Source organism: Vicugna pacos, chromosome 6 (assembly GCF_048564905.1).
Source record: "Vicugna pacos chromosome 6, VicPac4, whole genome shotgun sequence".
Classification (NCBI taxonomy): Eukaryota; Metazoa; Chordata; class Mammalia; order Artiodactyla; family Camelidae; genus Vicugna; species Vicugna pacos.
Genome location: NC_132992.1, coordinates 39707239 through 39731983, shown reverse-complemented (window position 1 = coordinate 39731983; position 24745 = coordinate 39707239). Strand labels below are relative to the sequence as shown.

The 24745-nt window shown below is 40.8% G+C and overlaps 2 protein-coding genes across 5 annotated transcripts in view; both read right to left on the bottom strand.

Moving 5' to 3' along the window:
* LOC140696879 (uncharacterized) overlaps positions 1-24745 on the bottom strand; it is a 99479-nt gene that overhangs the window by 15922 nt on the left and 58812 nt on the right. The gene's annotated exons all lie outside the window — the stretch shown is intronic.
* The window catches only part of AKAP6 (A-kinase anchoring protein 6), a 567738-nt gene that overhangs the window by 533751 nt on the left and 9242 nt on the right, over positions 1-24745 (bottom strand). For 2 of the 4 annotated variants that reach the window (XR_012073483.1, XM_072962897.1), the window contains exon 2: positions 17206-17330. The exons of the other annotated variants lie outside the window; for them this stretch is intronic. The gene's annotated coding sequence lies outside the window, so the exon portion shown is untranslated. The remainder of the gene's footprint in view (positions 1-17205; positions 17331-24745) is intronic. 4 annotated transcript variants of the gene reach the window in all.

Genomic DNA, 24745 nt, shown 5'->3' with positions numbered 1-24745 from the left:
TCTATCAATAAATCAAAGATAATTCAGAAAGAGACAAGTTTTGTGTCTTCCAGGAAGAAGACAAAAAAAAAAATGAAAGGAGAACAAGATAGAACTAAAATAAAGGAAACATCCAGAAATGCGAAAGAAGAAAGTTTCCAGAGTAAAGAATATCTTTCTTAGGCACATACTATAAATGGGACAGCTCTCTGAAATCTATTGAAAGATTTCTCAAATCCAGAAAATCCATGAGATCCAAAAAAATTTCATTAAAGAAATAGGCTAACTACATTTCAGAAGAAAGAAAAGTAAAAATAGGATGGTATCTTTGAAGAAAAAGGCCAAAGAAGAAAAAAAAATAAAAAGGGAAGGGACTAGGGGAATAATCTGAGAATAACTTGATTTACTCAAGGAAATTTTGAGGTGAGTTTCTAGAGATTTTTAAAAGCTAGTTAGAAAATAGAAAATGTGGAAATGTTACAAAATGATAAGAGAAGAAAATATATATGAAGAAAAAGTTTTGAGAAATTATCTTGAAGAGAGGGAAACGACATGAGTGAAAATTATCACATTAAGGGAGAAAGTAGTAGTTCTTCTGGGGAAAAAATAGAAATTAATACAAATGGAGAAACTGATATTTTAAAGCAAATAATAATTGTCATTTAGAGATGGAAATACAGGTGTTTTTCTTAAACCTTGAAGTTCTGGCATTGTTTACTCTTTGCCTCATTCAGCTATGTACAAGGCTTTTTCCCCCTTGCAGGCAAAGAATTTTAAGCCAAAAGAGGTATAAAAACTATCTCCCTTAAAGTCACTGCAATTAATACAAGGTAGATAATTCTTTATATTCTTTATAATACAAGGTAAACAGTTCTTTATAAACAAGAGAGCACATGTAATGTGGGCCTGTATAAAGACTTTGGCTTTTACTCTAAAATAGAAATCTTCTGGATGATTTTTGAACTGAGGAGTGATATATATTTGCCCTGTTCAGGAAAGATCTGAGAACTCTGATTTCCATAAAATTAAAAGACTACTATATGCTAGCCTGGATTACAAAGAAGAGTAGTCACTCAACAAACATTGGCTAAACGAGGAAATGATGAATAGAAAAATAGACTTGCACCCAAAAATACAGCTTTTTCCTTGAGGTAAAACAAGATTTTTAAGTGACATCAAACATAAAACATAAAAAACTATTAAACTTTTTTCAAGAAAAATAATTTAATTAAAATGCAAAGCTTCTCAAAATTTGGTTTATTAAAAATTCTTTAAAATTTTAAATCATTGTTGTTGAAACTAATACTGTAAACTAACTATACCTCAATATAAATAAATAAATAAAAATCAAACATATGCTTCTTAAATGTTTTACCTTTTGACAGATCATGAAAAGAAATTTCAGAAAATTAAGAACTTGAGTAGGACTACAAGCACCTATTTTTTACCTAAGATTAGGATCAGGTTACTAGTTTATTTTTATCTTTCACTGCATTCACCATACTTAATTGAATCATGTTTAGAGGTTTCTTTTTTGCATAATACTTCCAGCAGCACTTTTTATTTATAAGTTTTCATGAAACTGGCCTGGAGGTCATTAAGATTAGTCAGAAACTTGCATAATGACCATAATTTTTATTAACAGAAATGTCTGCGTTTTTAAATAGTTTAATCATTATATGCCAGATAATGACATCTTCTTCATGTGAAATCTAGGCTGTTTGATTGGACATAGTGGGGGAGGGAAGATTTTAACTCCCCTGTGACACCTGACACCTGAAATAAGATTCAACCTCCCCTCAAAGAAAGCCTGCTTAGATTATATGAGGCAAGATAAATCTACCTGGCTGTTATCCCTCACAAGTACCTCTTGCCTTATTTCTGCTATATTAAAAAAAAAAAGCAAGAAAGAGGTGACAAAAAGATAATCTATGGCACACATTTGCCTGCCTCCAGCCACTAGACTCTGAACCTTTGAATGCTCGGACCAAACATGATTCCTTTTAGATCCTGTACCTGAAACAAGATGCTTTTGATGTATCTTAGGCGGATGAATATTGGTCAGCTCCGAGTACAAATTCAAATCAGATATTAAATTGTGGAGGGATGTGTTATGCTACCAGGCTGTAGGGTTTAGTACTCTGTTCTGTTTCCTATCCTGGAAAGCCCATTCCTTTACCCAGCAAACATGAAGCATCTTCTAGGATGTGCCAGTATTAGGCACTGTTATATTGCTTGGGATACATCAGAGAATAAAACAAAAATTCTTTTCCCTTATACCTGACATTCTAGTGGAGGGAGACAGGTAATAAATAATTAAAATAATCTATATCCTATGTTAGGTGTTAAATGCTATGGAAAAAGAACAAAACAGAGCAGGTTAAAGGGGATCAGGTATGCGGAGGGAGTAATCGTGATTTTAAGCAAGGTGGTCAGGGTAGGCTTCCTTAAGGTGACAAATGAACAAAGACTTGGAAGAAGTGAGAGAATGAGCCATGTGGGTTGCCTCCTGAGAGAAAGGCAGTCTGAGGAAACAGCTTTAGCAAAGTTGTTGATATGGGAGAGAGCCTGGCCTGCTTGAAGACTAAGGTAGGCACCTAGTGCAGAGCTAGCAAAGGGAGAGCACACGTAACGTGAGCCTGTGCAAAAACTGTGGCTTTTACTCTAAAACAGAAATCCTCTGGATGATTTTTGAACTGAGGAGAGACATCATCGGACTTATAATAAGCAAGATCCTCCTTACTGCTCTGCTGAAAGAGGCTGAAGCAAACAGATCCCCCTTATAAATCCCTTGAACTTCTAATTCTATCTTGGCATCTACATCCAGAGAACAAGAACTGACACAATCGGTAGCAGGAGGGGCTAAAGAAAGCAGGCAGTAGGGTGAGGTTTTTGGATTGGATCATCCACCCCTCATGTGGCAAAGAACAGCATACCCCAAGTGGTGTATGAGGCATGGATAGTCCCTGGCACAACATGGTGGGCCAGCTGCTGAAGATTTTACTGGTAGCGATGTGGGATCACATCCCAGTGGAGGGGAATGCCCTTGCAAGATGCAGGCATTTGAAAGATAAGGGAGAACAATGTATAAAAGGACAGTGGAGTCAGCTGGTTATTACTAAGTTGTATTGTCCTGCAGAGGGATAATGAAGAACTTGAGAGCACCTACTAACAAAGACTAAACATAACAATCAGAAAACCTTTTCAGTAGTTTACAAAGAGACCCTTCTCTCCCATACTGGGAGAGTAGGCACAACTGAGGAGCAAACCCATGGCTGAAGAGTCCAAACCTACGGAAACATTTAAATGCTTACACAAGGCAGGTCTACTATGCAAAAGTCCCAAGTGGAAAAACCTGGGACCCATATGGGGGTCTCTGGGTTGAAGCCCCAGAGGCTTATGGCTCTACAGGCTTGCCTTAAACCTTCAGCGCCTGCAGAAGTGGCCCACCACTCCTTGTTAGAAGCTAGCACATCCTCCCACGAAGGAAGATACTACAAAGGCCTCTCAGCTACAAAAAATACATGTCACCTTCAAGAGTGATCCTACTTGTCCCCTGGCTGCCAAACTGATAATTAGGGATAAATTCCAGTATAATCTGTGGTGACATGCTAAGGCTGATAAGAGAGGAAAGAAAGCTGCAAAATTAGCATGTCCCAGCAGTTCAGAGAAGGACCTCTGCAGCTGGATTGTAAGAGTGCTTAACCAAGGGAAGAGGAATATAAAATTGTACAAGCAAGAATAAACAGATCTGGGGCACTCTCTTGAGACAAGGGATTTCACACTCTGGCAAGGACCCTAGTGAAGGAGCAAACTTGCTGTTAGGAGGCTCCTAGAAGCCTGGAGAAAACTATGGCCTACACTAAGGAAAGTGGAAATGCATGAGTTGCAAAAGTAAGCACTAGAAGAAGGGACAAAGAAGCTGGGGGAAGCAGGCATACTAGAATGGATGCATTATGTGACACCAGTGATCTGCCAGAGGATTATACTTCATAGGAGAGCCAGCAGTCACTTCATTTACTAAGGCCATTAGGAATTTGCTAGTGAGAGGAGAACCAGTATCCCTATGAACTTCAGTAGCAGCTCTCCTCTGCAAGCCAGAGCCTGTGGTAGGACAGGTAGTCACAGAGTTTGGCTTATTGATAGTAATGACATTGATGGGGTCCCAAAACAACAGAGCCAAGGTGGCAGCACAGAAGCCAGGAGAACAAAATTACTGCAGTGACTGTCAAGGCTAGAGGGAGAGCTGGCTGATCAGGGATGTGAAAGGAAAAGATACCAGAAGATTAGAAAAAAAAAGATGCATGTAAATGGACATACAGTTGTGAGTATGAAGTATGAAGATTTTTGTACCATGTTAATGCCAGCAGAAAGCATCCACCATGGAATAGGCACTGAGCAATTTAATAGGTAAAACGACCTGGCCAGCTGATATGAGTCAGCCTTTGCCATCAACCACCCTGAACTAGCCAGATGGGCACATGCCCACAATGGCAGAGATGAAGGCTATACCTGGGCCCAACAGCATTACTGCCACTTACCAAGACCAATCTAGCTACTGCCATCTCTGAATTTCCAACTTCACAGATCAATGCCAAGCACCCTATATGGTACTATTCCTTGAAGAGACCAACCAGCCACTTGGTGGCAGGTTGACTATACCCATTCCAGGGCCAATGACTCATTCTCATAGGAGCAGACAGACATTCTAAGTATGGGGTTGCCTTTACTATCTCTAGAGCCTCAAGCAGCACCACTATCTAGGGATCACAGTGTGCCTATTCCACAAATGAGGAATCCTACAAAACATAGCATATGACCAGGAACCCACTTCACAATGAAGGGCATGTGCAGTGGGTCCACTGGTCATATCACACACTGCACCATAAAGAAGCCACTGGCATGACAGAGCAGTGGAATGCCCTATTGACAGTATAGCTAAAATACCAGCTTGGAAGCAATTCTCTGTGAGGATGGACTGCCATCCACCAAGGATGCAGTGTAAGTAGTCAACCTATATGGCACTGTGTCCAATAGGAAGAATTCATGAGTATGGAAACCAAGAGGTGGGAGCAAGAGTTGCCCTACTCACCATCGTTCTCAGTGACCCAGTGGGGGTCTTTGTGTTTCCCATCCTTATCACTCCAGGCTCTGTAGGGTTAGAGGTCCTATTCCCCAGGTTTACCAAGATACACTTGGCCAAGGGATACAGCTTCTTTGATATCATATGTAACATGCTAAATGCAGAGCCCCTCATGCTTTTCCGTTTGAGATTTAAGACATAGGCAAGATATTACCAACTATACTTCTACATGATTGGACAACGTGTGCAATGCAGAAACTGCATGTTTAGGATCTTCTGTACATCTGGTTCTACCACTATTTTATAAGATGTTTGGGGCATGAACAGATTATCCTCTGGTTTACATGCATGCTGCTTACAAAACTGCCAATTTACTTAAACTGCCTTCCTCTAGGGCTGTTTGCTGTAAAAGTCCCTGTTTAGTGAGAGATCAAAAGAATCACCTGCTGCCTGGGCCCAGGGCTGAATTGGTTGATGAGTCACATTTTATCTATTTAACCTTTCCCCATTTGCCAGATGTGAGTGACACTTCTTCCCTCTTTGAAAGCAGAAGAGGAAACACAGCATTATAACGAACATCTGAGACTAGATATGTACCTTTGCTGTAATGAATGGAATGTTAGAAATCATGTTCTTAATATGCAGAGGCTAAAATGAAAGGTAATGATTTTCTGTAATGAATTAGAAAGTGAGCAGATATTGTTTGACTGTTAGGAGAAAGAAGGCAGCATTCTGACCATACCCTTCCTCCTCTGAAATTCCCAAAGTATTTGTGATATTTTGTTGTGGTGGGCAGCTGAGATACTTGAATTTTTGAGACATGGGAGAAACTGAAGAACTAAGTCTCACTGGCTCACAGAACCAAGACAAAAGAAATGGACTGTTTAGATATCTTTTCTCCTTCTAACATAGTGTAAAGTCAGGCATTTAAGGCATCTTCCCTTAAAGTGAATTCTGCACAAACAGGGTCTAGAGTGTGTGTGTTCTACAAAATTATTCGTTCTAGAAAATTCATAATCAAAAAAGTAACAAAGGCAGCTATTAGGATTCAAAAACTGTAACAGTCCAAAACGCAGTCCTTTTTTAGAATAAACTTGATATCCAAATAGAATTTCATTTGTACAGGCCTGGGTCTGAAAGATAAATGGGTTAAAAGCTGGGGAATCTGGACAGCATCCCCAGAGTTGCCATTTACTTGACCTCAGGTACATTCAGTTTTTGAGTCGAAGTCATTACTGTGGTATGAAGGAGACAGTTGTTGGTTTCAAGGTCCTTCAGTGGAGTGTGAATTTCCTGGAGTGCTAAGGGAGGAAAGTTTAGGCCAACCAAGCCTGTCTTTTCTGAGAGACAGCCAAATCCTAGTGACGACCTGATTTGGGCAGCCAAGAAGTCTTAGTTTTGATCTTTTGTAAGGAAAAGTTGGGACTCTGCCCAAGTCAATAGAAAAAGGAAGAGGGAGAATGGGAATAAAGCCTGTGAGATGACGCCTGCCTACACACTGGGTAGGCATGTCGAGTTTGAGGCCTCCTACACTCGCCTGCTTAGGCCATGAGCAATTACTGAGCTGCTGTTTCCTGAGACTTTATGTAGAGCATATATTCATTTACTACGTCTTTGTCATGCTGTTTTAAAACATCTTCGAGAGATCTTACCAGTGACAGCTAACTCTAACCTAGAGAGCAGGACACTGTTGCCTCTCCAGAACGCTTTCCTGGGAGATCTAAATCAACTCTTTGATTCTCTGGACACTGGATACAGAGGAGGGTAAATAGGCTGGGAGCCCTGTAATAGACAGCTGGGTTCAATTGGCCTGTAGAAGCTGCTTTTTCTGTAGCATACTAGTAGACAGGCAGCATGGTGTAATCGTTCCTAGGGTCAGTTCCCCCTTCTGCCACTTACTAGCTGTATAAATTCTGGAAAGCTTTTTAAATCTCTATAAGCCACTATTTCCTCATCTGAAAAAAAAATAAAGGAATATACCAATCTCAGAGGAAATAAGAAGATAACACATGTAAGGTGCTTGGCAAACAGTAAGTGGTGGACATTGGTGCTATCCTTGTTACCAATAGAACAATGAATTGAGGAAAAGAGAGACAGGAAAGTAATTCCTCATCTATGACCCTTTTTCCCAAATTGTATAATAGGTGCATGATTACTGTAGCCATTTGCCTTAACAGATTCATGAAAGACAAATGAGATGATGGATATGAACCCCAGTGAGAAAGAAACATAAGATGGTATCATTAACAGAAGGCTATGACCTGAGGAAACTAGGACATGGCCTTGACATTTGATCGTTCCCTTTTGGAAGCAATTTCTGAACTCTGCCTTTCTGCTTTCTAATGCTCCTACTGCATAGGAAACCTCATATTTTCAATTGCTCTTGAGGTGTATACTTAGATTTTAAGATGCAGATAATGTCGAAATTTTATAAGCTCTTTCAGGCAACAAGAATAAAAAAAAAACTACCAGGTGATAAAAAATGAAGCTATCATATGTCCAGATATTGCAAGCAGATCACAATAAATGTTGATCCAGTCACCTTCAATGAAAGAGAATTTAAACTGACCTAATTCTATCAGAAATAAGATCTCTTTTCCTCCCCTCCAACCCCTAGGAGAGGGAAAAAATTCTGATTCAAAAGCTAACAGTCCTGCAAGTGTTTTGTTTTTTGCTGAAAATTTTTACAGTTTATTGCCTTTCCTTGAAAATCATATACACAAAGTCCTAAATATTTACCAGATGATACAGATCTGCCAGGGTTTTCAGCCAAGTTTCAAAAGTTTTATGAAATCACTTCTTGGACATGTTTCTAACAATCTGGCCCATGAAAATTTAACTGGGGAGGATTTTTCCACCTTCTTCACATGGCCTTTAGGTCATAAGCCTGTGTGTGTGTCCATATGAAATTCATACCCTGCAATCCTGAATGTCCTTGCTCGTTCAGAAGCAGTTGTTATCAATAGATAAATAAACAAAAAAGTTTACTCTCTGGGAACATCTATTTCCAATGAAGACACCATGTGCCCTGGCTTCAGTACAAACTTACTTTCCCAGTCCCCACCTACTTAGATCTCAACAATCTGCCCCCTTAACTAAATATCTTCTCAAAAATAAATTTCAATTAAGATTTTCTACACTAGCAATTTTCAATTCAGGTTCCACAGAGCCAAGTACCAAACCTGCCTCAATCAGAGTAGCTCCACTTGTATTTTTTTCCTTTAATCTTTATAATTTTATTTGAATTAAGGTTTCAAAACATTTGGAAAAAAAATCATACTCTTCTGTAAGTGTAACCCTTAATAAAGAAGAAAGTCAGTTTCATTACTTCGGTTACTAGACTCTTTTAACTAATCATAGATATCAAATGTCATATTTCCACTTAAAAATCTTTCAAAAGTATTATAAGCCTCTGAGAAATTTTAAGAAGAAACAGAGAGGCTGGGTCTTCACATCCTGTCTCATTTGCCTTGAGGGTCTGGCTGCCAAAAATCTAAGCCTTCCCCATGAGAGTCCCACAGACACATCCAGCCAGGAAGGTCACATTCCATCGAGAACTCCAGAGGAAGAAAACGATCCAAAGGGGTGTGAAACCAGGCCAAGCATTTACTACAGACCAAACTTCATCTAAAAAGCAGTGACCCAGTTACGGAAGAAACATTATCCTCATCCTACCACACTATTATTTTTGTGTTTCTATGTGGGTCACAGCACAGAAAAATCCAGGGAGAATTTGCCAGGGAAAATATGGAAGTTACAACTGAGGACTGTTGACCCTACTTTTCTACTCAAGTTGTCATATGAAGGAAACGGTGAGACCACAAGGAGTAGCAAACCACAGTTGCCCAGACTTTGGAATTTCACAGACAAGAAAACGCTTTTAACGACTTAAGAAACTGACTTACACTTGCCAACTTTTCCTTTTGCCCTACAAATAAATGCTTAATTTGATAACTCTCATCTATTACCATCATTTTGTAAAAGGGTATTTTAACACCAAAAAGTAGGGAGATTACGATCGCAGAATAGATCGGTTGGCTCTCTAATACTAACGTCCCAATGAAGGCAGCCACTCTGCTGCTACTTTGGATTGAATGTTTTGTTTTGCTTCCACTTTAAATCAGTGAAAAAAGTACTTCAAGGCAATGCGAATCAACATACTGTGTACCCAGAAGAATGAGGCCAGAGGATGTTGTAATGCAGTCTCCCAAAGCAACTTAGACCTGAGCTCAGCAGGCTGGCAGGGAAATCCCTGTGCAATAACCTTTGTTGTGAGTTAAGGTGATTCAACAGAAAACCAAGTACATCACAGCATTTTATAAGCTTTGCTGCGTACTCTGCCCAGCTCTGGGAGAGGGACAGAGGGGCCAGGAGTGCACACCCTCTTCTACACTGCCAGTCAGCTTTCCAAGCTTGGTGATTCTTTTCCAGCAGATGGCAGAACACACACATAGAAAACTCCAAAGCTACCCCAAGGTTTCTGCCTCTCGGTTAGTCCTGGGTATTATTTCTTTTAAAGTCTTGTAAGAAGAAATCAATTTTGCAAATAAAATGTTACACCCATATTCCACCCCGGAATCCTGTTTACACAGTACTTGTCTTCACAGAGAAGCTGAAACTCTGCGAAGAGAAAGACCACAAAGTAAAGAAAGCCTGACCAATGAACCTACAAAGACCAGGATCAACATCTTCGAGTTGTTAGAGAGCCTAGCAAATAACCTGTGCATTTTTAAAAATTTCTAAACCCAATCAAAGCTTTCCTTAATCTTTATCATATGTGCCTATAAAGGTACAGTTTTGAATTGTCTTTAAAGAAGCCCATGGATTTTCACATTTTTGTCTCTTTCCAAGGAGAGAGGTTATACAGTATCCAAAGTTACTCCTGACACGGTGGGTCAGAACAGCCAAGAAAACTAATCTTGTTTCTCTACTGGAGTGTGTGTTTTTAAAAGAGCAAAATCGTGTTTCATGCTGAAAAAGTATTTCCTAAAATATACTCTAACTGAATATTTCAGGCACAATAGTAAGTAAGTAGGTCACTTGCTCTCTAGGATTCAAAGAATATCAGCTTGTGGTACTCCATTTCTATCCTGAACAGGAGAATTAAAGGGAAAACACTACACACAACAAGAAAATCCTTACCACAAGCTAGCAGCATCTGCAGCTCAGGGGTCAAATCTATGGCTATGAGTTTTATAGATAATTTTCAAAACTCATTTGACCTACAGAAATACCAGTGATTGAGCTTCAAAAAAAATCTGCAACAACCATATGTACACTGCCACTCTCTAGGCACCTTCTAGTCAGAAATTGGACGCAGGAATATGTGCCCTAGAAACATTTTTAAATAGCCCAAATTTGATTCACATCATGCTTTCCTCCATTTTCTTTCAGTGTCTAATCTAATCCTGCTCCCATCCCCTAACAGGTATTCCGTGTTCCCAGGCATACCCGACGGGAACATCTGTGCTTCCCTGGATGCTGTCTGCCATGCAAAATATAATCTTAGAGTTAGAAAGGATCTGACAGAGGCAATAGTACAGCTGCTTCTACAGATGAGGAAACTTGGCTCTGAAAAATAATCTCACCCAGGCCACAATCTGCTGGTGCCAGAGTTATCCCCATCCCTGTAGGTCTTATCAGGGTGTTCATTTTCACCAGATGTTAAGTGTGGGGCCAAAGGATCTGACCTCATTATTACTTCTCTCAGAAAACAGATTTTTATTGAACAAGGGGTTTGGTTTTGGAAATTCCAGGAAAGACCAGTTAGAGCTGACACAATTTTGAGCAGTGGGTACTTTCCTTGTCCTCAAATCACACTCTGCCTGTGAAACAAACCACACTTTAAAAATGTAAATATGGTGGACTGAGCTGTGGTACCTCTTGGCAACTGTAAAGAATATAAGCTCCATAAGGGCAGGGACTCTGTTTCATTCACACCTAGTGTGAATTCACCCCCAGTACCCAGAACAGAAGCTATCACTGAATAGAGCTTAACAATAAATATTTGTTAGATGAACAGAATGAAGGAAGGAAGCATCCCTCTTTTGTTCTCTCTTATAGTCCATCTCTACCCTCTTTTTGCTCCCTGTTTGCTCCCTCACTTAAGTCTAGTTCCTATGATCAAAACCCTATTGTCAGGTAAAAGCTATCAGTCATTAATATTTTAGTAGCCTTTAAGCCACGGTTTGGAGTGTTTGAAATTGCTGTTTTACCTCTAAAAAAAAAACCTCTGGCCCCTTTGCAGGCCCAGTCTCAGTCAGCAATGGAAGGCCTTTGTGGCCAGGCCCTATCCATCCTCCTCTCCATGCACATGGACAAGCTTTGAATTCTTGAAAAGAAAAGCAAACTGTTCACAGGAACAGCTCCCTTCCCCCATGACCTCCAGATTCTCTCCTGTGGCTCTCCGTAACTTTCACACGGTTGTAAAATAATCTAAAACCCTATTTTCCTGCTGTCTCTATCTTCCTTTCTCAGCTGTCAAAACCTGGAAGACATGCTGCTTTTGCGTATTTAGGCTCAGCTGTACTGCTCAAAAAATGTCACGCCGCTTGTTTCCACACCTCACTCAGTGAAGCCAAAGCACCTCACTTTGAGTTAACCAGGAGCCCATCCTCATGCTATCACACACTAGGGGGTGCTGTTGCTATATCCAGACCCAAGGAACTTGGCGCCATGGAGGAAAAGGAAGTGACAGAGCTGTCAGGGTCCTGGGAGACATTTCTAGCTGGGCCTCTGTGCATAATCCCGCTGCAGTTTCTCAGAATCAAAGACCATTACTCCTCATCAAGCTACACAATTCCAGGGTGAGGCTTCCATGCGGTACAATGAAACAGGAGGCCTGAAGATCTCCCAACTAAAGGTTTTACTGTAGGACACATTTAGGTACACAGGCTCACATAACACTATTTACAATGACTGCTAGATGTGAATAATTAATTCTCACTCACCGCTAGAGAAGAAAATTCTGTTTAGACAACCACGTGGCAAACACTGTCAGGCAGAATTAGATGTATCAAAGGCAACCAGAACACCCGGGAAACACTTGAGTTTATCCCTGCTTTTCACAATTATCTTTCCTGGTATGTGATGTCTAAGACTTTGGGAATGAAAGCTTCATACACAAACAAATGAATATCAGCCTCTCTCAGCCCCCAGCTTGGCGACGGCACAAAGCTTGCAGCCTGCCAGAGAAACCTCTCTGGCCTTGGTTAACTCTTTGCTTGAATAACTGGAGGAACTGCACTGCAGGAAGAGCTCTCTCACACAGCAGAAGGCTTTTCAAACTTCTGTACAAGTCAGCATACAAAGAAAGTATTTCTTTTTCTTGGATTTGTGCATTTTTTTAAAGATAAGTTGAAAAAACTGTGTATTTTTTTTAAAGGTCTCTAAATGAAACTCTCACCTAACAGTGTGAACATTAAACATTCCCACACAGGGAAGAATGGATCCGCACCAAGGGAAATAACTCTGGTATTAATCCAAGAAGAAACAATACGGCTCACCCTCCCCCCCACCACAAACTAGGGTTTCACACCCTTTGTTGCTGTGATTTGGGCACTCCACACAAATGCTAATGAGCAACAACTCACTAATGCTAATGATCAGAACTCTCTTTGGCTTCAAAAGCAACCCAGCCAAGCTATAAATCCAAGCTAGAATCCCCAAGTGGTTCAAAAGGTTCTCAGCCAGTCAGAGGTGCCATTTTAGGGCAAATCTTACACAGAACTGTTTCCTTTTGCTCTGAATTCCACCCCTAAAAAGGACACAATCCCTACTACAGGTGCACCAAACTTTTAGATGAAATGCAAGGAATTTCCAGTCCCAGGTTTTTGCAATAAGTAGCCTAATATTTCCATATAAAGATCTAAAGACAAGGATAAATATATCATACTTAATAGAGTGTTGTGGAAACTTCTAAGAAAGTGGCTCTTAACCTAATTTCTGCCCTCACATACCCAAAAGATACACTCCCGTTAGTTACCATGGCTGACTACTGCAGGGAGCAGATCAGAATGAGGAGGCTAGAGGGTGTGATACGGGATATAGTTTGAAAAAGGCTCACTCTGAAAAAGTGACACTAAGAGCCACCCACAGGCACTCTGCTTAACCTCACTGGAAATCACTTAGGTTAAATAGTCATAAGGCAAAGACAGAACACAGGTGAGCATCACCAATATATTCATGATTTAAGGTCCTGAAAAACAATGGGTATTTCCAGCCTACCCTGAAGTTTTATTCTTCAAAATGAAAAACACAAAGACAGAGCCTTGTATCTGCTGCTATCCAAAAACCTTCATATGCAAAACACTAATTGGTTTGAAAAGTAATAGCAGAAAGCAAGTTTTAATTTAACATTACCAATTTGAAATTTGTTTTACTGTCATTTCTGTGATTTCCTAACCCAAATAATGAAAATGAAATCTTGCTTCCTTAGTACATTCAGCAGAGATTTCAACCACGTTTGCCCATGAGATTTACCAGAAAAGATTAAACTATCCTTGCCACAACCTCAATGGATTGTCATTCTTAATTGGCTAGGGGTAGGTCCTAAGCACAGTACTTTAAACTTCTCAGGTGTACAGCCAGGTTGAGTACCACTGAAGTGGAGTATCCAGGCCCACCCCCCAAATGTAATTAATTGCCTTCTTTGAACTTCCCCATATCTGAATTTTATTTTGCAAAATTAAATTAATCAAGAGTTCTCCCACCAGAATAGAGTAAAAATAAGACTGTATTCATAAAGAACTTTGAGGTAATAAAAAAAGGAAGTGGGTACTTTTATCTTGACATTTAAAACCAATTACTGATGCTGCTAACAATGAAGCCACAAGATGTTGATGAGATGGTGAGATAATATAGCAAGTATGTAGCAAATCTGTAATTCTGAGGTAAAAATGTTACATCTCCCTACCAAAGAATTTATTGCAATGCAGAATTTAGCATTAAATTCAAACAAAGATGCTGTAGAGGGACAGAGAGAAGAAAAAGCTGTGAGCAGCCTATATTATGAAAAGTCCAAACTTAGATCCAGATGATGCTGGAGGAGAAGTCCAAACCCTCAGTCCCATGCTGTGAGCACCACAAAGCCATCTGAGGAAGAAGCCAGCAATGCCAAGGACATCCTGCCTGCCTCTCCTTTGCTCTTTTTTCCCCTCCCACACGTTTCTTCCAGGCCAGTGGACCGAGGGGAGTCCCTGAATGGAACCACTCAGACCCTCTCTTTTCTGAACAGTACAGAGCAGTCAGCCTTTCACTGGAGGAAGAAGTTAAGGGGAGATAGACCTCCTTAAGGCCTAAACCATCACTGAGCACCAAAAAAGGTCTTCGGAGTGAGAATCAATAGACTAAACCCTAGAAATTAGGACTCTCAAAGTCCCAACTTGGCTTCAGAAGAAGAGTCCAAGTGGCACCTCTCAGATAAATAAGCTCAGAACTGGCAGATTTCACTTTCTCAGAAAACAAGAATTACAGATCTGTTGGGCGGGCAGAGGATGGGGCATCTCCACTCACCCACACCTGTGTCATCACCATGACAATAACACAGCTGACTACATAAGGACAAAACACACACAAAAAAAACTTTACATAATCAAAGATATGCAGGAAGGTGACATGCAGGGACCTGTGTTGGAATTTCCATTCAGGCAAAAGTCTCTAGCTCCTTCCAAATGTATTTTTAATGACCTAATTTGGTCAGGATTTTAGTGATGACAGCTTAGCAACAAGCACAAAGTAGCTTCCCTGTCCTTTCCTGCAATGCACCCACAATTCCCATTTCAACTCTTCTCTCAATCCTTCCCAGTCAGGGCAAGCCCCAGGTTTCCAGTTATCCTAAATGGGGCCCAGGCCACCGCAATGACTCTTCATGTAGTCACCTCAAATTTGCTTCTGGAAGACTGAAACAGGCTTCTAATAGCCACCAATTCTCAGACATGTACTGTGTTCTAGATTCTTATCTCAATTTTGTCTTCACAACAATTTATAAGGCAGGTATATTACTCCTATTTCACAGATAAGGAAACTGGAGCACAGAAAAACTGAATAACTTCTGTCCAAGGTCACATGATTAGCAAGCAGCAGAGCAGTCTTTGAACTCAGGTTTGTCTAATCCTAACTCAAGTTCTTTAAAATAAGAATGGTAGATTCTTATATAGTGCCATGAGTCAAGCAATGATCTAAATACTCTTCAAATCTAACTTTAATCTTCACAAAAACCCTAGGAGAGAAGTACTATATTTGCCACTATCTTTATGCAGACAAGAAAACAGAAACAGAGATTCAACAACTCTTTTTAAAGTTTCAAAGCTCATACTCGGCAGCACCAGGATTCAAACCCAGGCAGGCTAGTTCCAGCATCGAAGCCTTAACCATGGCACATACTGCCCTCTTTTATCCCTGTAACTTAGTTCCTTCTGTATTCATTCATTCAAATATTGCTTAGGCCCTTCTATGCAGTTGATGTCTTACCGGATATTGTGGAAAGATATCTGGTATTTGGTGAATTCCTTTCTTCAGAGAACAGCAATTTAGATGGGCAAAATCAGCAAAACAACATCAAGAAAGAAGGGAGTTACCAGAATGTGAACTCAGGAAATGTGTGATTGGGGCAGCAGGAGGACCACTGAGACAGGTAGGAGGACCTCACTGAGTGCTGAAAGTGAGCTGAATTTGGAGAGGTGGAGAGAATGGTCCAGGCAGGGGGAATAATGTGAGCAAAGGTAAAAGTGAAGAGGAGGACTGGGGATGGAGGGAGGTAACCACCCCCATGTCAGACTCTATATTGCTGTTTTATGTGTTATTTAATCCTCATACAGACCTATAAAGAAAACATTTTCACTTAACAGAAAAAGAAAATAAAGTGCAGAAAGTCCAACAACTTACTCATGATCACACAACAACTAAAGGGAAGAGCTAGTTTCGTCCACCTCCAACATCCTTCTCTAAACGGGGAGCCTCTTTATAGGTCAGCACAAACTGAGGAGGCCAAGGATTTCAGCAAAGCACTGCGGAGCCAAGCAGATTCTAACCTTTCTGATTTCTAGACCCTTTAGAGCAAATGGGGTTCTTTGTCTTCTCCCATCCCCCAAGGTATGTGCATTTTCAACTTAAAAGCGTCTTCCTGTGGTGTTCCCACTCCAAAAAAGCTCCCTCTCTGCAAACTGACATATCGTGACTTGCCTTGTCCAAATATAGAGCAGTCCTTTTGAGCCAGTTTAGCTTGCCAGGAAAGGGCCCCACTGAGGACAAACTCTCTGCTGGTGGGGACAGCTGGTGGGGACATAGGCTAGGCCTGGGGGACCTCAAGGATTCCCTGATCCAGACCCTTCTGTAAGGAGGAAAAGCAGAGGCACAGAAAGGGAGGGGAGTGAGTCACCAAAGGCATTCCCTCATTCCACCAAAAAAAAAAAATCTGCACTCCATAAAAGTGCTTTGGCAAGCAGAGGTCTGAAATTCCTGCAACAGCTTGGGGAGGAGGTAACTAAGGATCTGCCTTCTCACATAGTCTCTCTTTAGACTCCAGTGCTGCTAAGACTAAAAAGAGCAAATCTGTTTTCTTAGCAAGGTTCAAGCTTGACTCAAATTTTGTGTTGTTAGGAAGGGAGTGGAGGTGGAAGGGCATCTAAATGTGAATCATCAGCTCTTAATCAGCAACCTGGGGAGTGGGATGTTCTGTGAAAGTGTACCTTCTCGAGACCTTGGATTGGTTCTCTTCTTTCTGCAAGGAAAGCAGGCCATGATGTTACAGCACCCACTTATAGCCTCTTATAGCATGCCTTTTACAGCACCCACTGTCTAGAACAGGAATACAGGTGTCATGATGCTTCTGCCAGTGTACCCTTAGGTGGCGCTCTAAACAGACTTGAAGTTAACAGACCCGACCACAGCAAAGGAGAATCTGCTGCCCAAAGAGTAAAAGCAGCACCGATTATGTCACTGTCAGAAGGTTTAAAACGTATATCAAGATCACTACTCATCAAACTTTCCCTCTGGGAACAGATATAGACCATTGCTCTTTCTAAGGCCAAAGGACTGTATGTTACCTTCCATTAATGTTTCCTGTCACTCTTCAGTTCCATTTCCACCAATCATCACATTAGACCATAGCCAAAAGATAATAACGTTTTTAAAAGTGTACTTACCTTAATGTGTTCAGAGTATTTACAGGTCAGTTTCCTGCTGGCTACTTTTAGTGCTGTTGTACAGTGTGTGATGAGGATTTCTCTTTCTCTTTAGCATTAGGTAAAATCCTCAGAGGGAGTAGGACCTAGATATGTGTAAATAAAATAGACCAATGACCTTAGACTATATCATTGACACAGTAGTGGTTGGATATGCACTTTTTTTTTCTCATCTAGGGTTTGTTAACCAAAAGTAATTTGAAATATTTGGGAACCTAGAGACTGGATGACTTAAAGGTAAGGAAGTTGGGCCATTCCCTCTCTCTTTAAATTCCTTTTCCCCCTATGGACATCTCTCTATGTTTGCCCCCTACCTCTCTGACCACTCATGGTTAGGCTGCTTTATGTGGCCCCCTCTCTGCCAAGCCCTAAATGTTGGTATTTCCTTACAAACTTATCTACTCCCATATCTACATCACATATTCCCAAATCTGTACTTCAACTGTTATCTCTTTTCAGAACTTCAGATCCATTCATGAAACTGCCAACATCTCTGTGATGTCCTACAAGTTCCTCAAACTCAACATGTAGAAAGCTGAACTCACCACTTTCTCTCTCTACCACCTCCTCAGACCCATTTCTCCTTTTCTATTCTCTGTCTGGTAGATGGTACCATCTTCTATCACTGTCCATATCAGAGACTTGGGAGTCATCCTTCACCCTTTGCTCCTCCTCACCTAAGGCCCCTCACATTCAATCAGTGTCAAGCACTGTCATTACCCTCTCTTGAATCCATTCAATTTTCTCCACTCTCACTGCCACTAGCCTAGTTCAGGTAAAAATCATTATTTCCCAAATTTGAGATAAGTCTCCCAACTGGTTTTCCTGCCCCCTTCTTGAGCTTTTACAATCTATTCTTTATGTTGCACTCAGTGATCTTTCTAATGTGTGTATCTAAGTATGTCAAACGCTTTGCTAAAAATCTTTCTGTAGCTCCACTCTGCTTTTAAGACGAAGTCCAAATGCCTTAACCAGCTGAAGAGAACCTGCATAACTTGGTCTCCACATATCTCTCCAGCCTCATCTCTCACCAGAATTCCTTCACATTTCATGTTCCAGCCCCACAGAATCTCTTTCACATCTTCAAGTCTGCTGCTCTCTTGCCTCCTGGCCTTCCTAGAATCGAGAATTGTACAGAGAAAAGGGAGTGAAAAATACCCAAATCAGGGCTTTTCATCAACTTCCTCCTCATCTTCAGAAAACTCAATCCGATTAAATGAATATTTATTAAGTGCCCACCAAGGGTAAAATACTACCCTTGACAGTGGTAAAGACACTTAATAAGTAATACATAATCCATCCTATGGGACTTGCAATCTCATTGTTTCTCTTAACCCTGAGTTTAAAACTTCAAGTTCCTGAAATGTAGTTCCTTTCCGCAAACTTAAGTTCAAATCGTGCTAAGAAACCATCTGTTCCTGACACAACTGGCTTGTGCCTATATAATCACTTTTACCAGAATATTTCACCCCGTTCCCCACCAATTCAGGGCCTGCATATCATCTCCCAATCTCTACACTTCAAAGAAGCACCAACTAGCTGTTTATGCCTAGATTAGAAAATCCTAAGTTTCTGCTGGCTTTTTCAGCTGTTGTTTATGGCACTCCAATTGGCACCAATCACCAGGGATTCCCAGGAGCCTGAAACCCAGCTTTTAGTAGTTGTGTGTGGTGTTGTATCAGTCAGGGCTGGACAGGATTTTTAAGCTGAAAATACTGGGGCTCAGGAAAGGGGTAGAGAGAAAAGCCATCCTGAAGAAATTTAATAGACAGCATTTCTAGATTGCCCCCGACCACACACAGAGCAAAATGATGCAGCTAGGCAAAGAACACCTATCTTGAATCAAAAGACTATATTCTATGTTTCTGCTGAGTTAGAAATGCGATTTTGATGATGGCGAATCACAATCTTAGTGATAGTTTTCCTTCTTCTTGGTAGGTAGATGACTAAAGGGCTTAGTATTACCAGAATTTCAAAAAGGCATCCCCTCTGGGCAAACAAATGAACAAAAAGTCACCCCTTCCTCCTGACTGACTGGAGGCAGGCTTCGGGCAGGGCATGCACTGCACGTCCATGCGTGATTGGCCCTGGATGACACCTCTCTGCCTTCCAAATTCACGGCTGTCATTACATAAATGGGAGATACTATCTCAGCTTTCTCACTAACCAGCCCTAAACAAGAGGGGTCTACTTTCAGCACAGAGAAAGTTACTACAATACATTTTCCATACTTCTCTACTTGTAAATGCATGTGAAGATTCCATTTAGTGTCTTAAGCTTTCATTATTTGTTCATAATGGCCAATCCTGACCCACTCCCACCCTCTCAATGAGGCAGAAATTTGGATTGTTCTCAAATACAACACAAAGAGAATTTCTGGCAACAAGAGTTTTACCCAGAGGTGGTGATGAAGCATAACTATCCTTGGCTGACCAGAAGTCGAGTGACTATTAACAGACAGAAGCAACATGAAAGTGTCAAACAGGATAGGGAGCATGCTGCAGCTGGGTTGAAACAGTCAGTAATTAGAAGCAGAATGTACAGAACCAAGTGGTCATTTGTCCTATGTCTTATTCCCTTTGGTTTTTTAGCCTGGATCAATTTCTGTCTAGTTCGAGGTGGGGCATACACTAGCCTAACTTGTTTGGGGAGCCAACCAAGGATTCCGGATGCTCCTTTTAAGGCAGTCCTGGGCCTTAGTTTACCTGAGTTCCTAGATCTAAAACAGGAACGTCCTTCCATCTATTGCAAAGTAAATTTGTGAGTGTTAACGTCAGATAGCAACAGCTGTAAGCGGGAGAGTCAAAAGACTGGATGCAACATCGATCTCACATTTCATCTGTATCCCTAGATATCTGAAGATTCTGCATCTGGAGTAGCAAAACATCCCCTAGAGGGTTGCACATGGAGTGATTTTCATATTTTCCACACCTCTGGCCTGGCTTTATTATTCAAAGGATATTAACCCCTGCATTCCATCTAACAGTAACTCTTTCAGTCTAGAGGAAACATCAAACAAAGGAATTACTGAATTACAGGCTAAAAGTATTTATGGAGTTTGGAAACATTTATCAATTACCTTCTCTAGGAAAAACAGTGGATTTAGCACTAGAGTGGTATAGGGTAAGGTGAAGAAGGGCTTGAAAGATGAGAGACAAGACGCCTCCACTCACAGGACCTTAAAAATGGGGAAAACTAATACAAATACAAAATAAATAATACAAAAGAGAGACAGTGCCCAAGTGTCTGGGGTTGTGCTTGCTCTAAGAACACCAAACCAAATTTGGAAGCTGCCATAATATCAACAGCGTTTAAATATTTTTCATTCCTCCAGAGTAAAATCTTATCATACCTGCCAAGGAGAGAAACTACAATAAACAGAACTATACTCTTTGGGGAAGATTTGTCTATATTCTTTTGCTATTCCCAGGACGGAGGCCCTGAGGCCTATTTTCAAGTTGAGTTGGTTTTGATGTGTATGAATGATTTGGTCAGTAAGATAGTAAAATAGCCAAAGAGATCAAAAGGATTAGAAAGGCCCACTGAGACAAGATTATGATCCATCCACCAGCAGATATCGGGTTCTGCAGCACGGCGAGGGCATGGATCTACTGATCCAAGTGGATGCCACCACAACTGTGTGCCCCAAGGGTCCTTTACACCCTGGGGAGACAGTAATTGCAATCCTAACAGGAAGAGCTGTGAAACCAATGGCAAAGCTCCCTAGTCCCCTGCTCTAAAAGCCATCAAAATTGGAGCCTTTGCTGATAAGAGACGTGGAGCATTAGAGGAAGTAACTCAGGATACTGAAAATTCTCAGTCAGATCCACTTGAGCTTGATTGTAATTCTTGGCTCCAGGCCTATTTCTGTAAGACATCAAACACAGAAAGAAAAAAAAAAAAGTCTGAGAAAAAAACACAGCTTATTCCATTTGGAGGCTAGAGAATGAGACATGTAACAGATGGAATGGGAAAGGGCAAAGGGCGTAATAAGATTCGCTACAGGATTAAGCATTCATTTGATTAAAACCAGCATATGCAGGGCAGAGGCAGAAGAAAATCACAGCGCTCTGACTCATCTTGCTTCAGGGTGTGTAGCCACTACCAGGCCAGAGAGACCAGGTGGGAGTCATGCACACGAGACCTGCTAAGAAGCATCATAATTGGCTAACTGGACTGTGAAGGTTTCGCCTTGATCTTTTATGTCATGAGAAGTCTCGGCCACAGAGAGAACAACTTATCTGCTGTGGAAACAGAAGAGTTCAGCTTTGTGTCCTCAGCACCAAGCACAAGGCGGGACACATCAGTGCTTCGTAACCGTGCTCTGAATGAGAGAAAGTCTAAACTCTCAGTTATGTCCAGGAGGTCTGGAGGGGATCTAGGTATGGTCTGTAACTATCTGTCCAGATTTGCGGACACAGATCTGACAGTCACAGATTACACCTACTGTATCCACATAATCAGTAATGGCCCCTTTCACTAGCAAAAGACAGTTTTCAGTTCGGACAGCAAATTATATTTTACCTTAGGTACACAGTTGATCATAAAACCAATGTTTTCCACTGATTAGATGATCTAATATACATGGGACCCTTAATTTTTTCCACCAAATCACTCTTCAGTCCTTGCAGAATCTGTCTTTGGTTGACTTCGCGTGGCCCTTTTCTCTCTGGTCTCCCTTCTTATTTCTTCACCCAAGTCTACATTATTTCTCCCATCTCTGTTTTTCCCTCAAGAGTCTGGGATTTACCCCTGGTATGGTGGGGAGATGAGTCAGCTTCTCTGTGTCTTGTGAGTCTTGATTATTTTAAGTCCGTCAAGAGTCTTGGAAGAATATCACTTCTAACATCCTTCCTTACTAATATTCACCACCTTTCATAGCGTGACTTCAATATATTTTTGTGCTAATAAAGTCTCTATTTTTTTCTGACTTTCCAAAGACCCTTCTCAAGGATGAGTGATAAAAAAGAGAATGAAAAAAGGAAGCAAGGGAGGAGAAAATCCTATTTTGCTACAAACGGATAAATGAACAAAAAGCTTGAGTGAGGTCCTACATATGGGCAAGAAGATGGACATTTAGTCCTGTGAATTTCTCTTACCTACCAAAAAGAAAGGGCTGAATTACATGCTTGCTTTTTAAGCAAGGAGTCAGATTTGTTCCTGGACTTCTATTTCCATTTACTTAGCTTAGCATTCACACCAGCAGAATTCAAGAACAAATTCTATTTTGTTCAAGATAAATCATCATTCACTCCAGGAAGTCCCAAACCATCACAAAAACAAAGAGAAGTAGGAAGAAAAAGGAATGTTAGTTAAGAATTAGACACATTAATGAGTTTAGGATTTTAATTTTTTTTGTAAAATTTTTTCAACCTTTCTCTGAGACCATGAGTGGGAGTTTATTATCTGGTGTATAAGCTTTTTATGAGCTCCTGGCATAACTGCTAATAAGGAAATAACAGCAGTTCTATAGTCTCTGTCTTCATAAAAAGAAGCAAGAGACTCATTTGAACATATCAGACTGAATTAGGAGCCTTAAAAAATAAATTAACTCTAAATAACAGGATATAAAGTTACAGTCTGAAGACATGGATTAGACTCCTGTTCTATCCATTCCTAGCTGCATGGCCTTGGACAAATCTCTTGGGGCCTCAGTTTCTCATCTGCACAATGAGGGGCTTGTTTGCGAAAGCTCCATCCATCGCTCAAACTCTCTGAACCTGTGATGTAATCATTTAGTCAGAGAGAATTTCTTTCTCCCATCAGCCTCACATGAAGGGCATTACATGTTCACCTCCATCTCCTACTTTTGTATCCCACTAGTTATCTTCTAACACCCCTAACAGAAGACCCTAGGATCTCCATGCTGCCTTACTGTGCCCATCTTTCCCTGAGTCAGATGCTCTGGGTTACATAACTTCATCAGGGTGATTTCCAGTAAATGAAAACTGTCTCTGCTCACAGTGCCTGGCTGTGCCTTGGCTATGAGATCTCTTAGTTCAGCAAAACATCTCAGATCACAGTGTCCTTCTGTCTTTAGCTGGAAAATAGAGTTTGAATAACCAAGTCTGCTACAAATTGGTCAGCTCAGGTCCACCACTGAGAAATCAATTGCTCAGCCTTTCATGTCTCTCCTGAGACAGTGTATGTTCAGTGGATTCAACATTACAACAATTTCAATCCCCGCTCCTCCTTGGCAAGGAATGTTATTTCATTACACCTGCCTAGAAAGGTACCAACATTCCCTGACTTGCTATTGACATTCGTTGATTCAAACCTAACTCCCAGACATGTATGTTTATTAAAAAGAGCCTAAATAAAGTATGTGTTACTCATTTTCCCCAGTGAGCTATTTTGTAGAATCTTTGTGAAGCAACCCTTGTCAATATGGCTTAAAAATAGTGGTCATAACTCACTAACACCCTCAGTTCCTATGAGATGGAAACACCTTTACATAGTGTGACCCAGAGATCTTAAACCCCACTTGGAAATTTTCAGAAAGTTCTTTTACAACTACTTCATGGAATTGCAGGGACCATGAAATGAGATGATGCAAATGAAGGGCATAAAACCCAGCACATTACTGGAACTCTATTTTTTTACAGCGGGTGAGAAAGATGCCTTAGAGGAGGCAGCATTGAAGAAGTCTCTCTCCTGATGATGCTAGGAAAGACTTCTGTGAGTACACGGTAAAATGGTAGGGGTAGGACAAAAGGAATGAATGTATAAGCAGATAGAAATGTGAAACAAATGAGAAATAAACCATGAGCACAATGTGGGAAAGTTCTCCCAGACTCTGCCTTCTCAGCATCCTAAATGGCCACACTCATGGAAATCTGGTTTTCTGGTGGGTCTCAAGCTCCAACCTCTTTAGGGAGTCCATAATCTACCTACAAACTTCCCCTTCCTGTTCTCTGAATGCTGCCATCATAAAAACACATTCTCTGCTCCCTAGTTCTTATGTGCAATTCCTACATCTTGTCCATGGTACTAATGACATTCGTTTCTCTACATTTGATTTCTCTGGTCTGAGTAGAAACAGCCACCTAAGATTCTGTTTTACAGATAATTTGATAAATCCCATGATGTTAGAACCCATGTCCATTTAATTCTCTAGGAATTGTATCAAATGTGTTCAATGGTCCATTTTCTTCATAGCAATCATGGAAGGCACCTATAGACTTTCAAACACTCTCAGTGCCTGGATGAAAACAGTGTCCCACACAAGGAAGAACAGTCCTGCTCTAACATCAATGCTGCCCTCTGGCCCCCTGAATTGGTAAACTCGCTCTAGCTTAGTAAAATGATTCCTAAAAGAAAAGTTCATCAAAAGCCTCCATAATTCAAAACCTTAGCTTTACTAGGCTGATCCTACACTCCTGAACCCTGAAAGATTCCTCATGGTCCCTGAATCCAATTCCCTTGTCCCTACTAACTGGGTTCAGAGACAGTGGCTGGCACAAGACAGTCTTGTGAAAGAGACTCCTAACCCAAATCTACC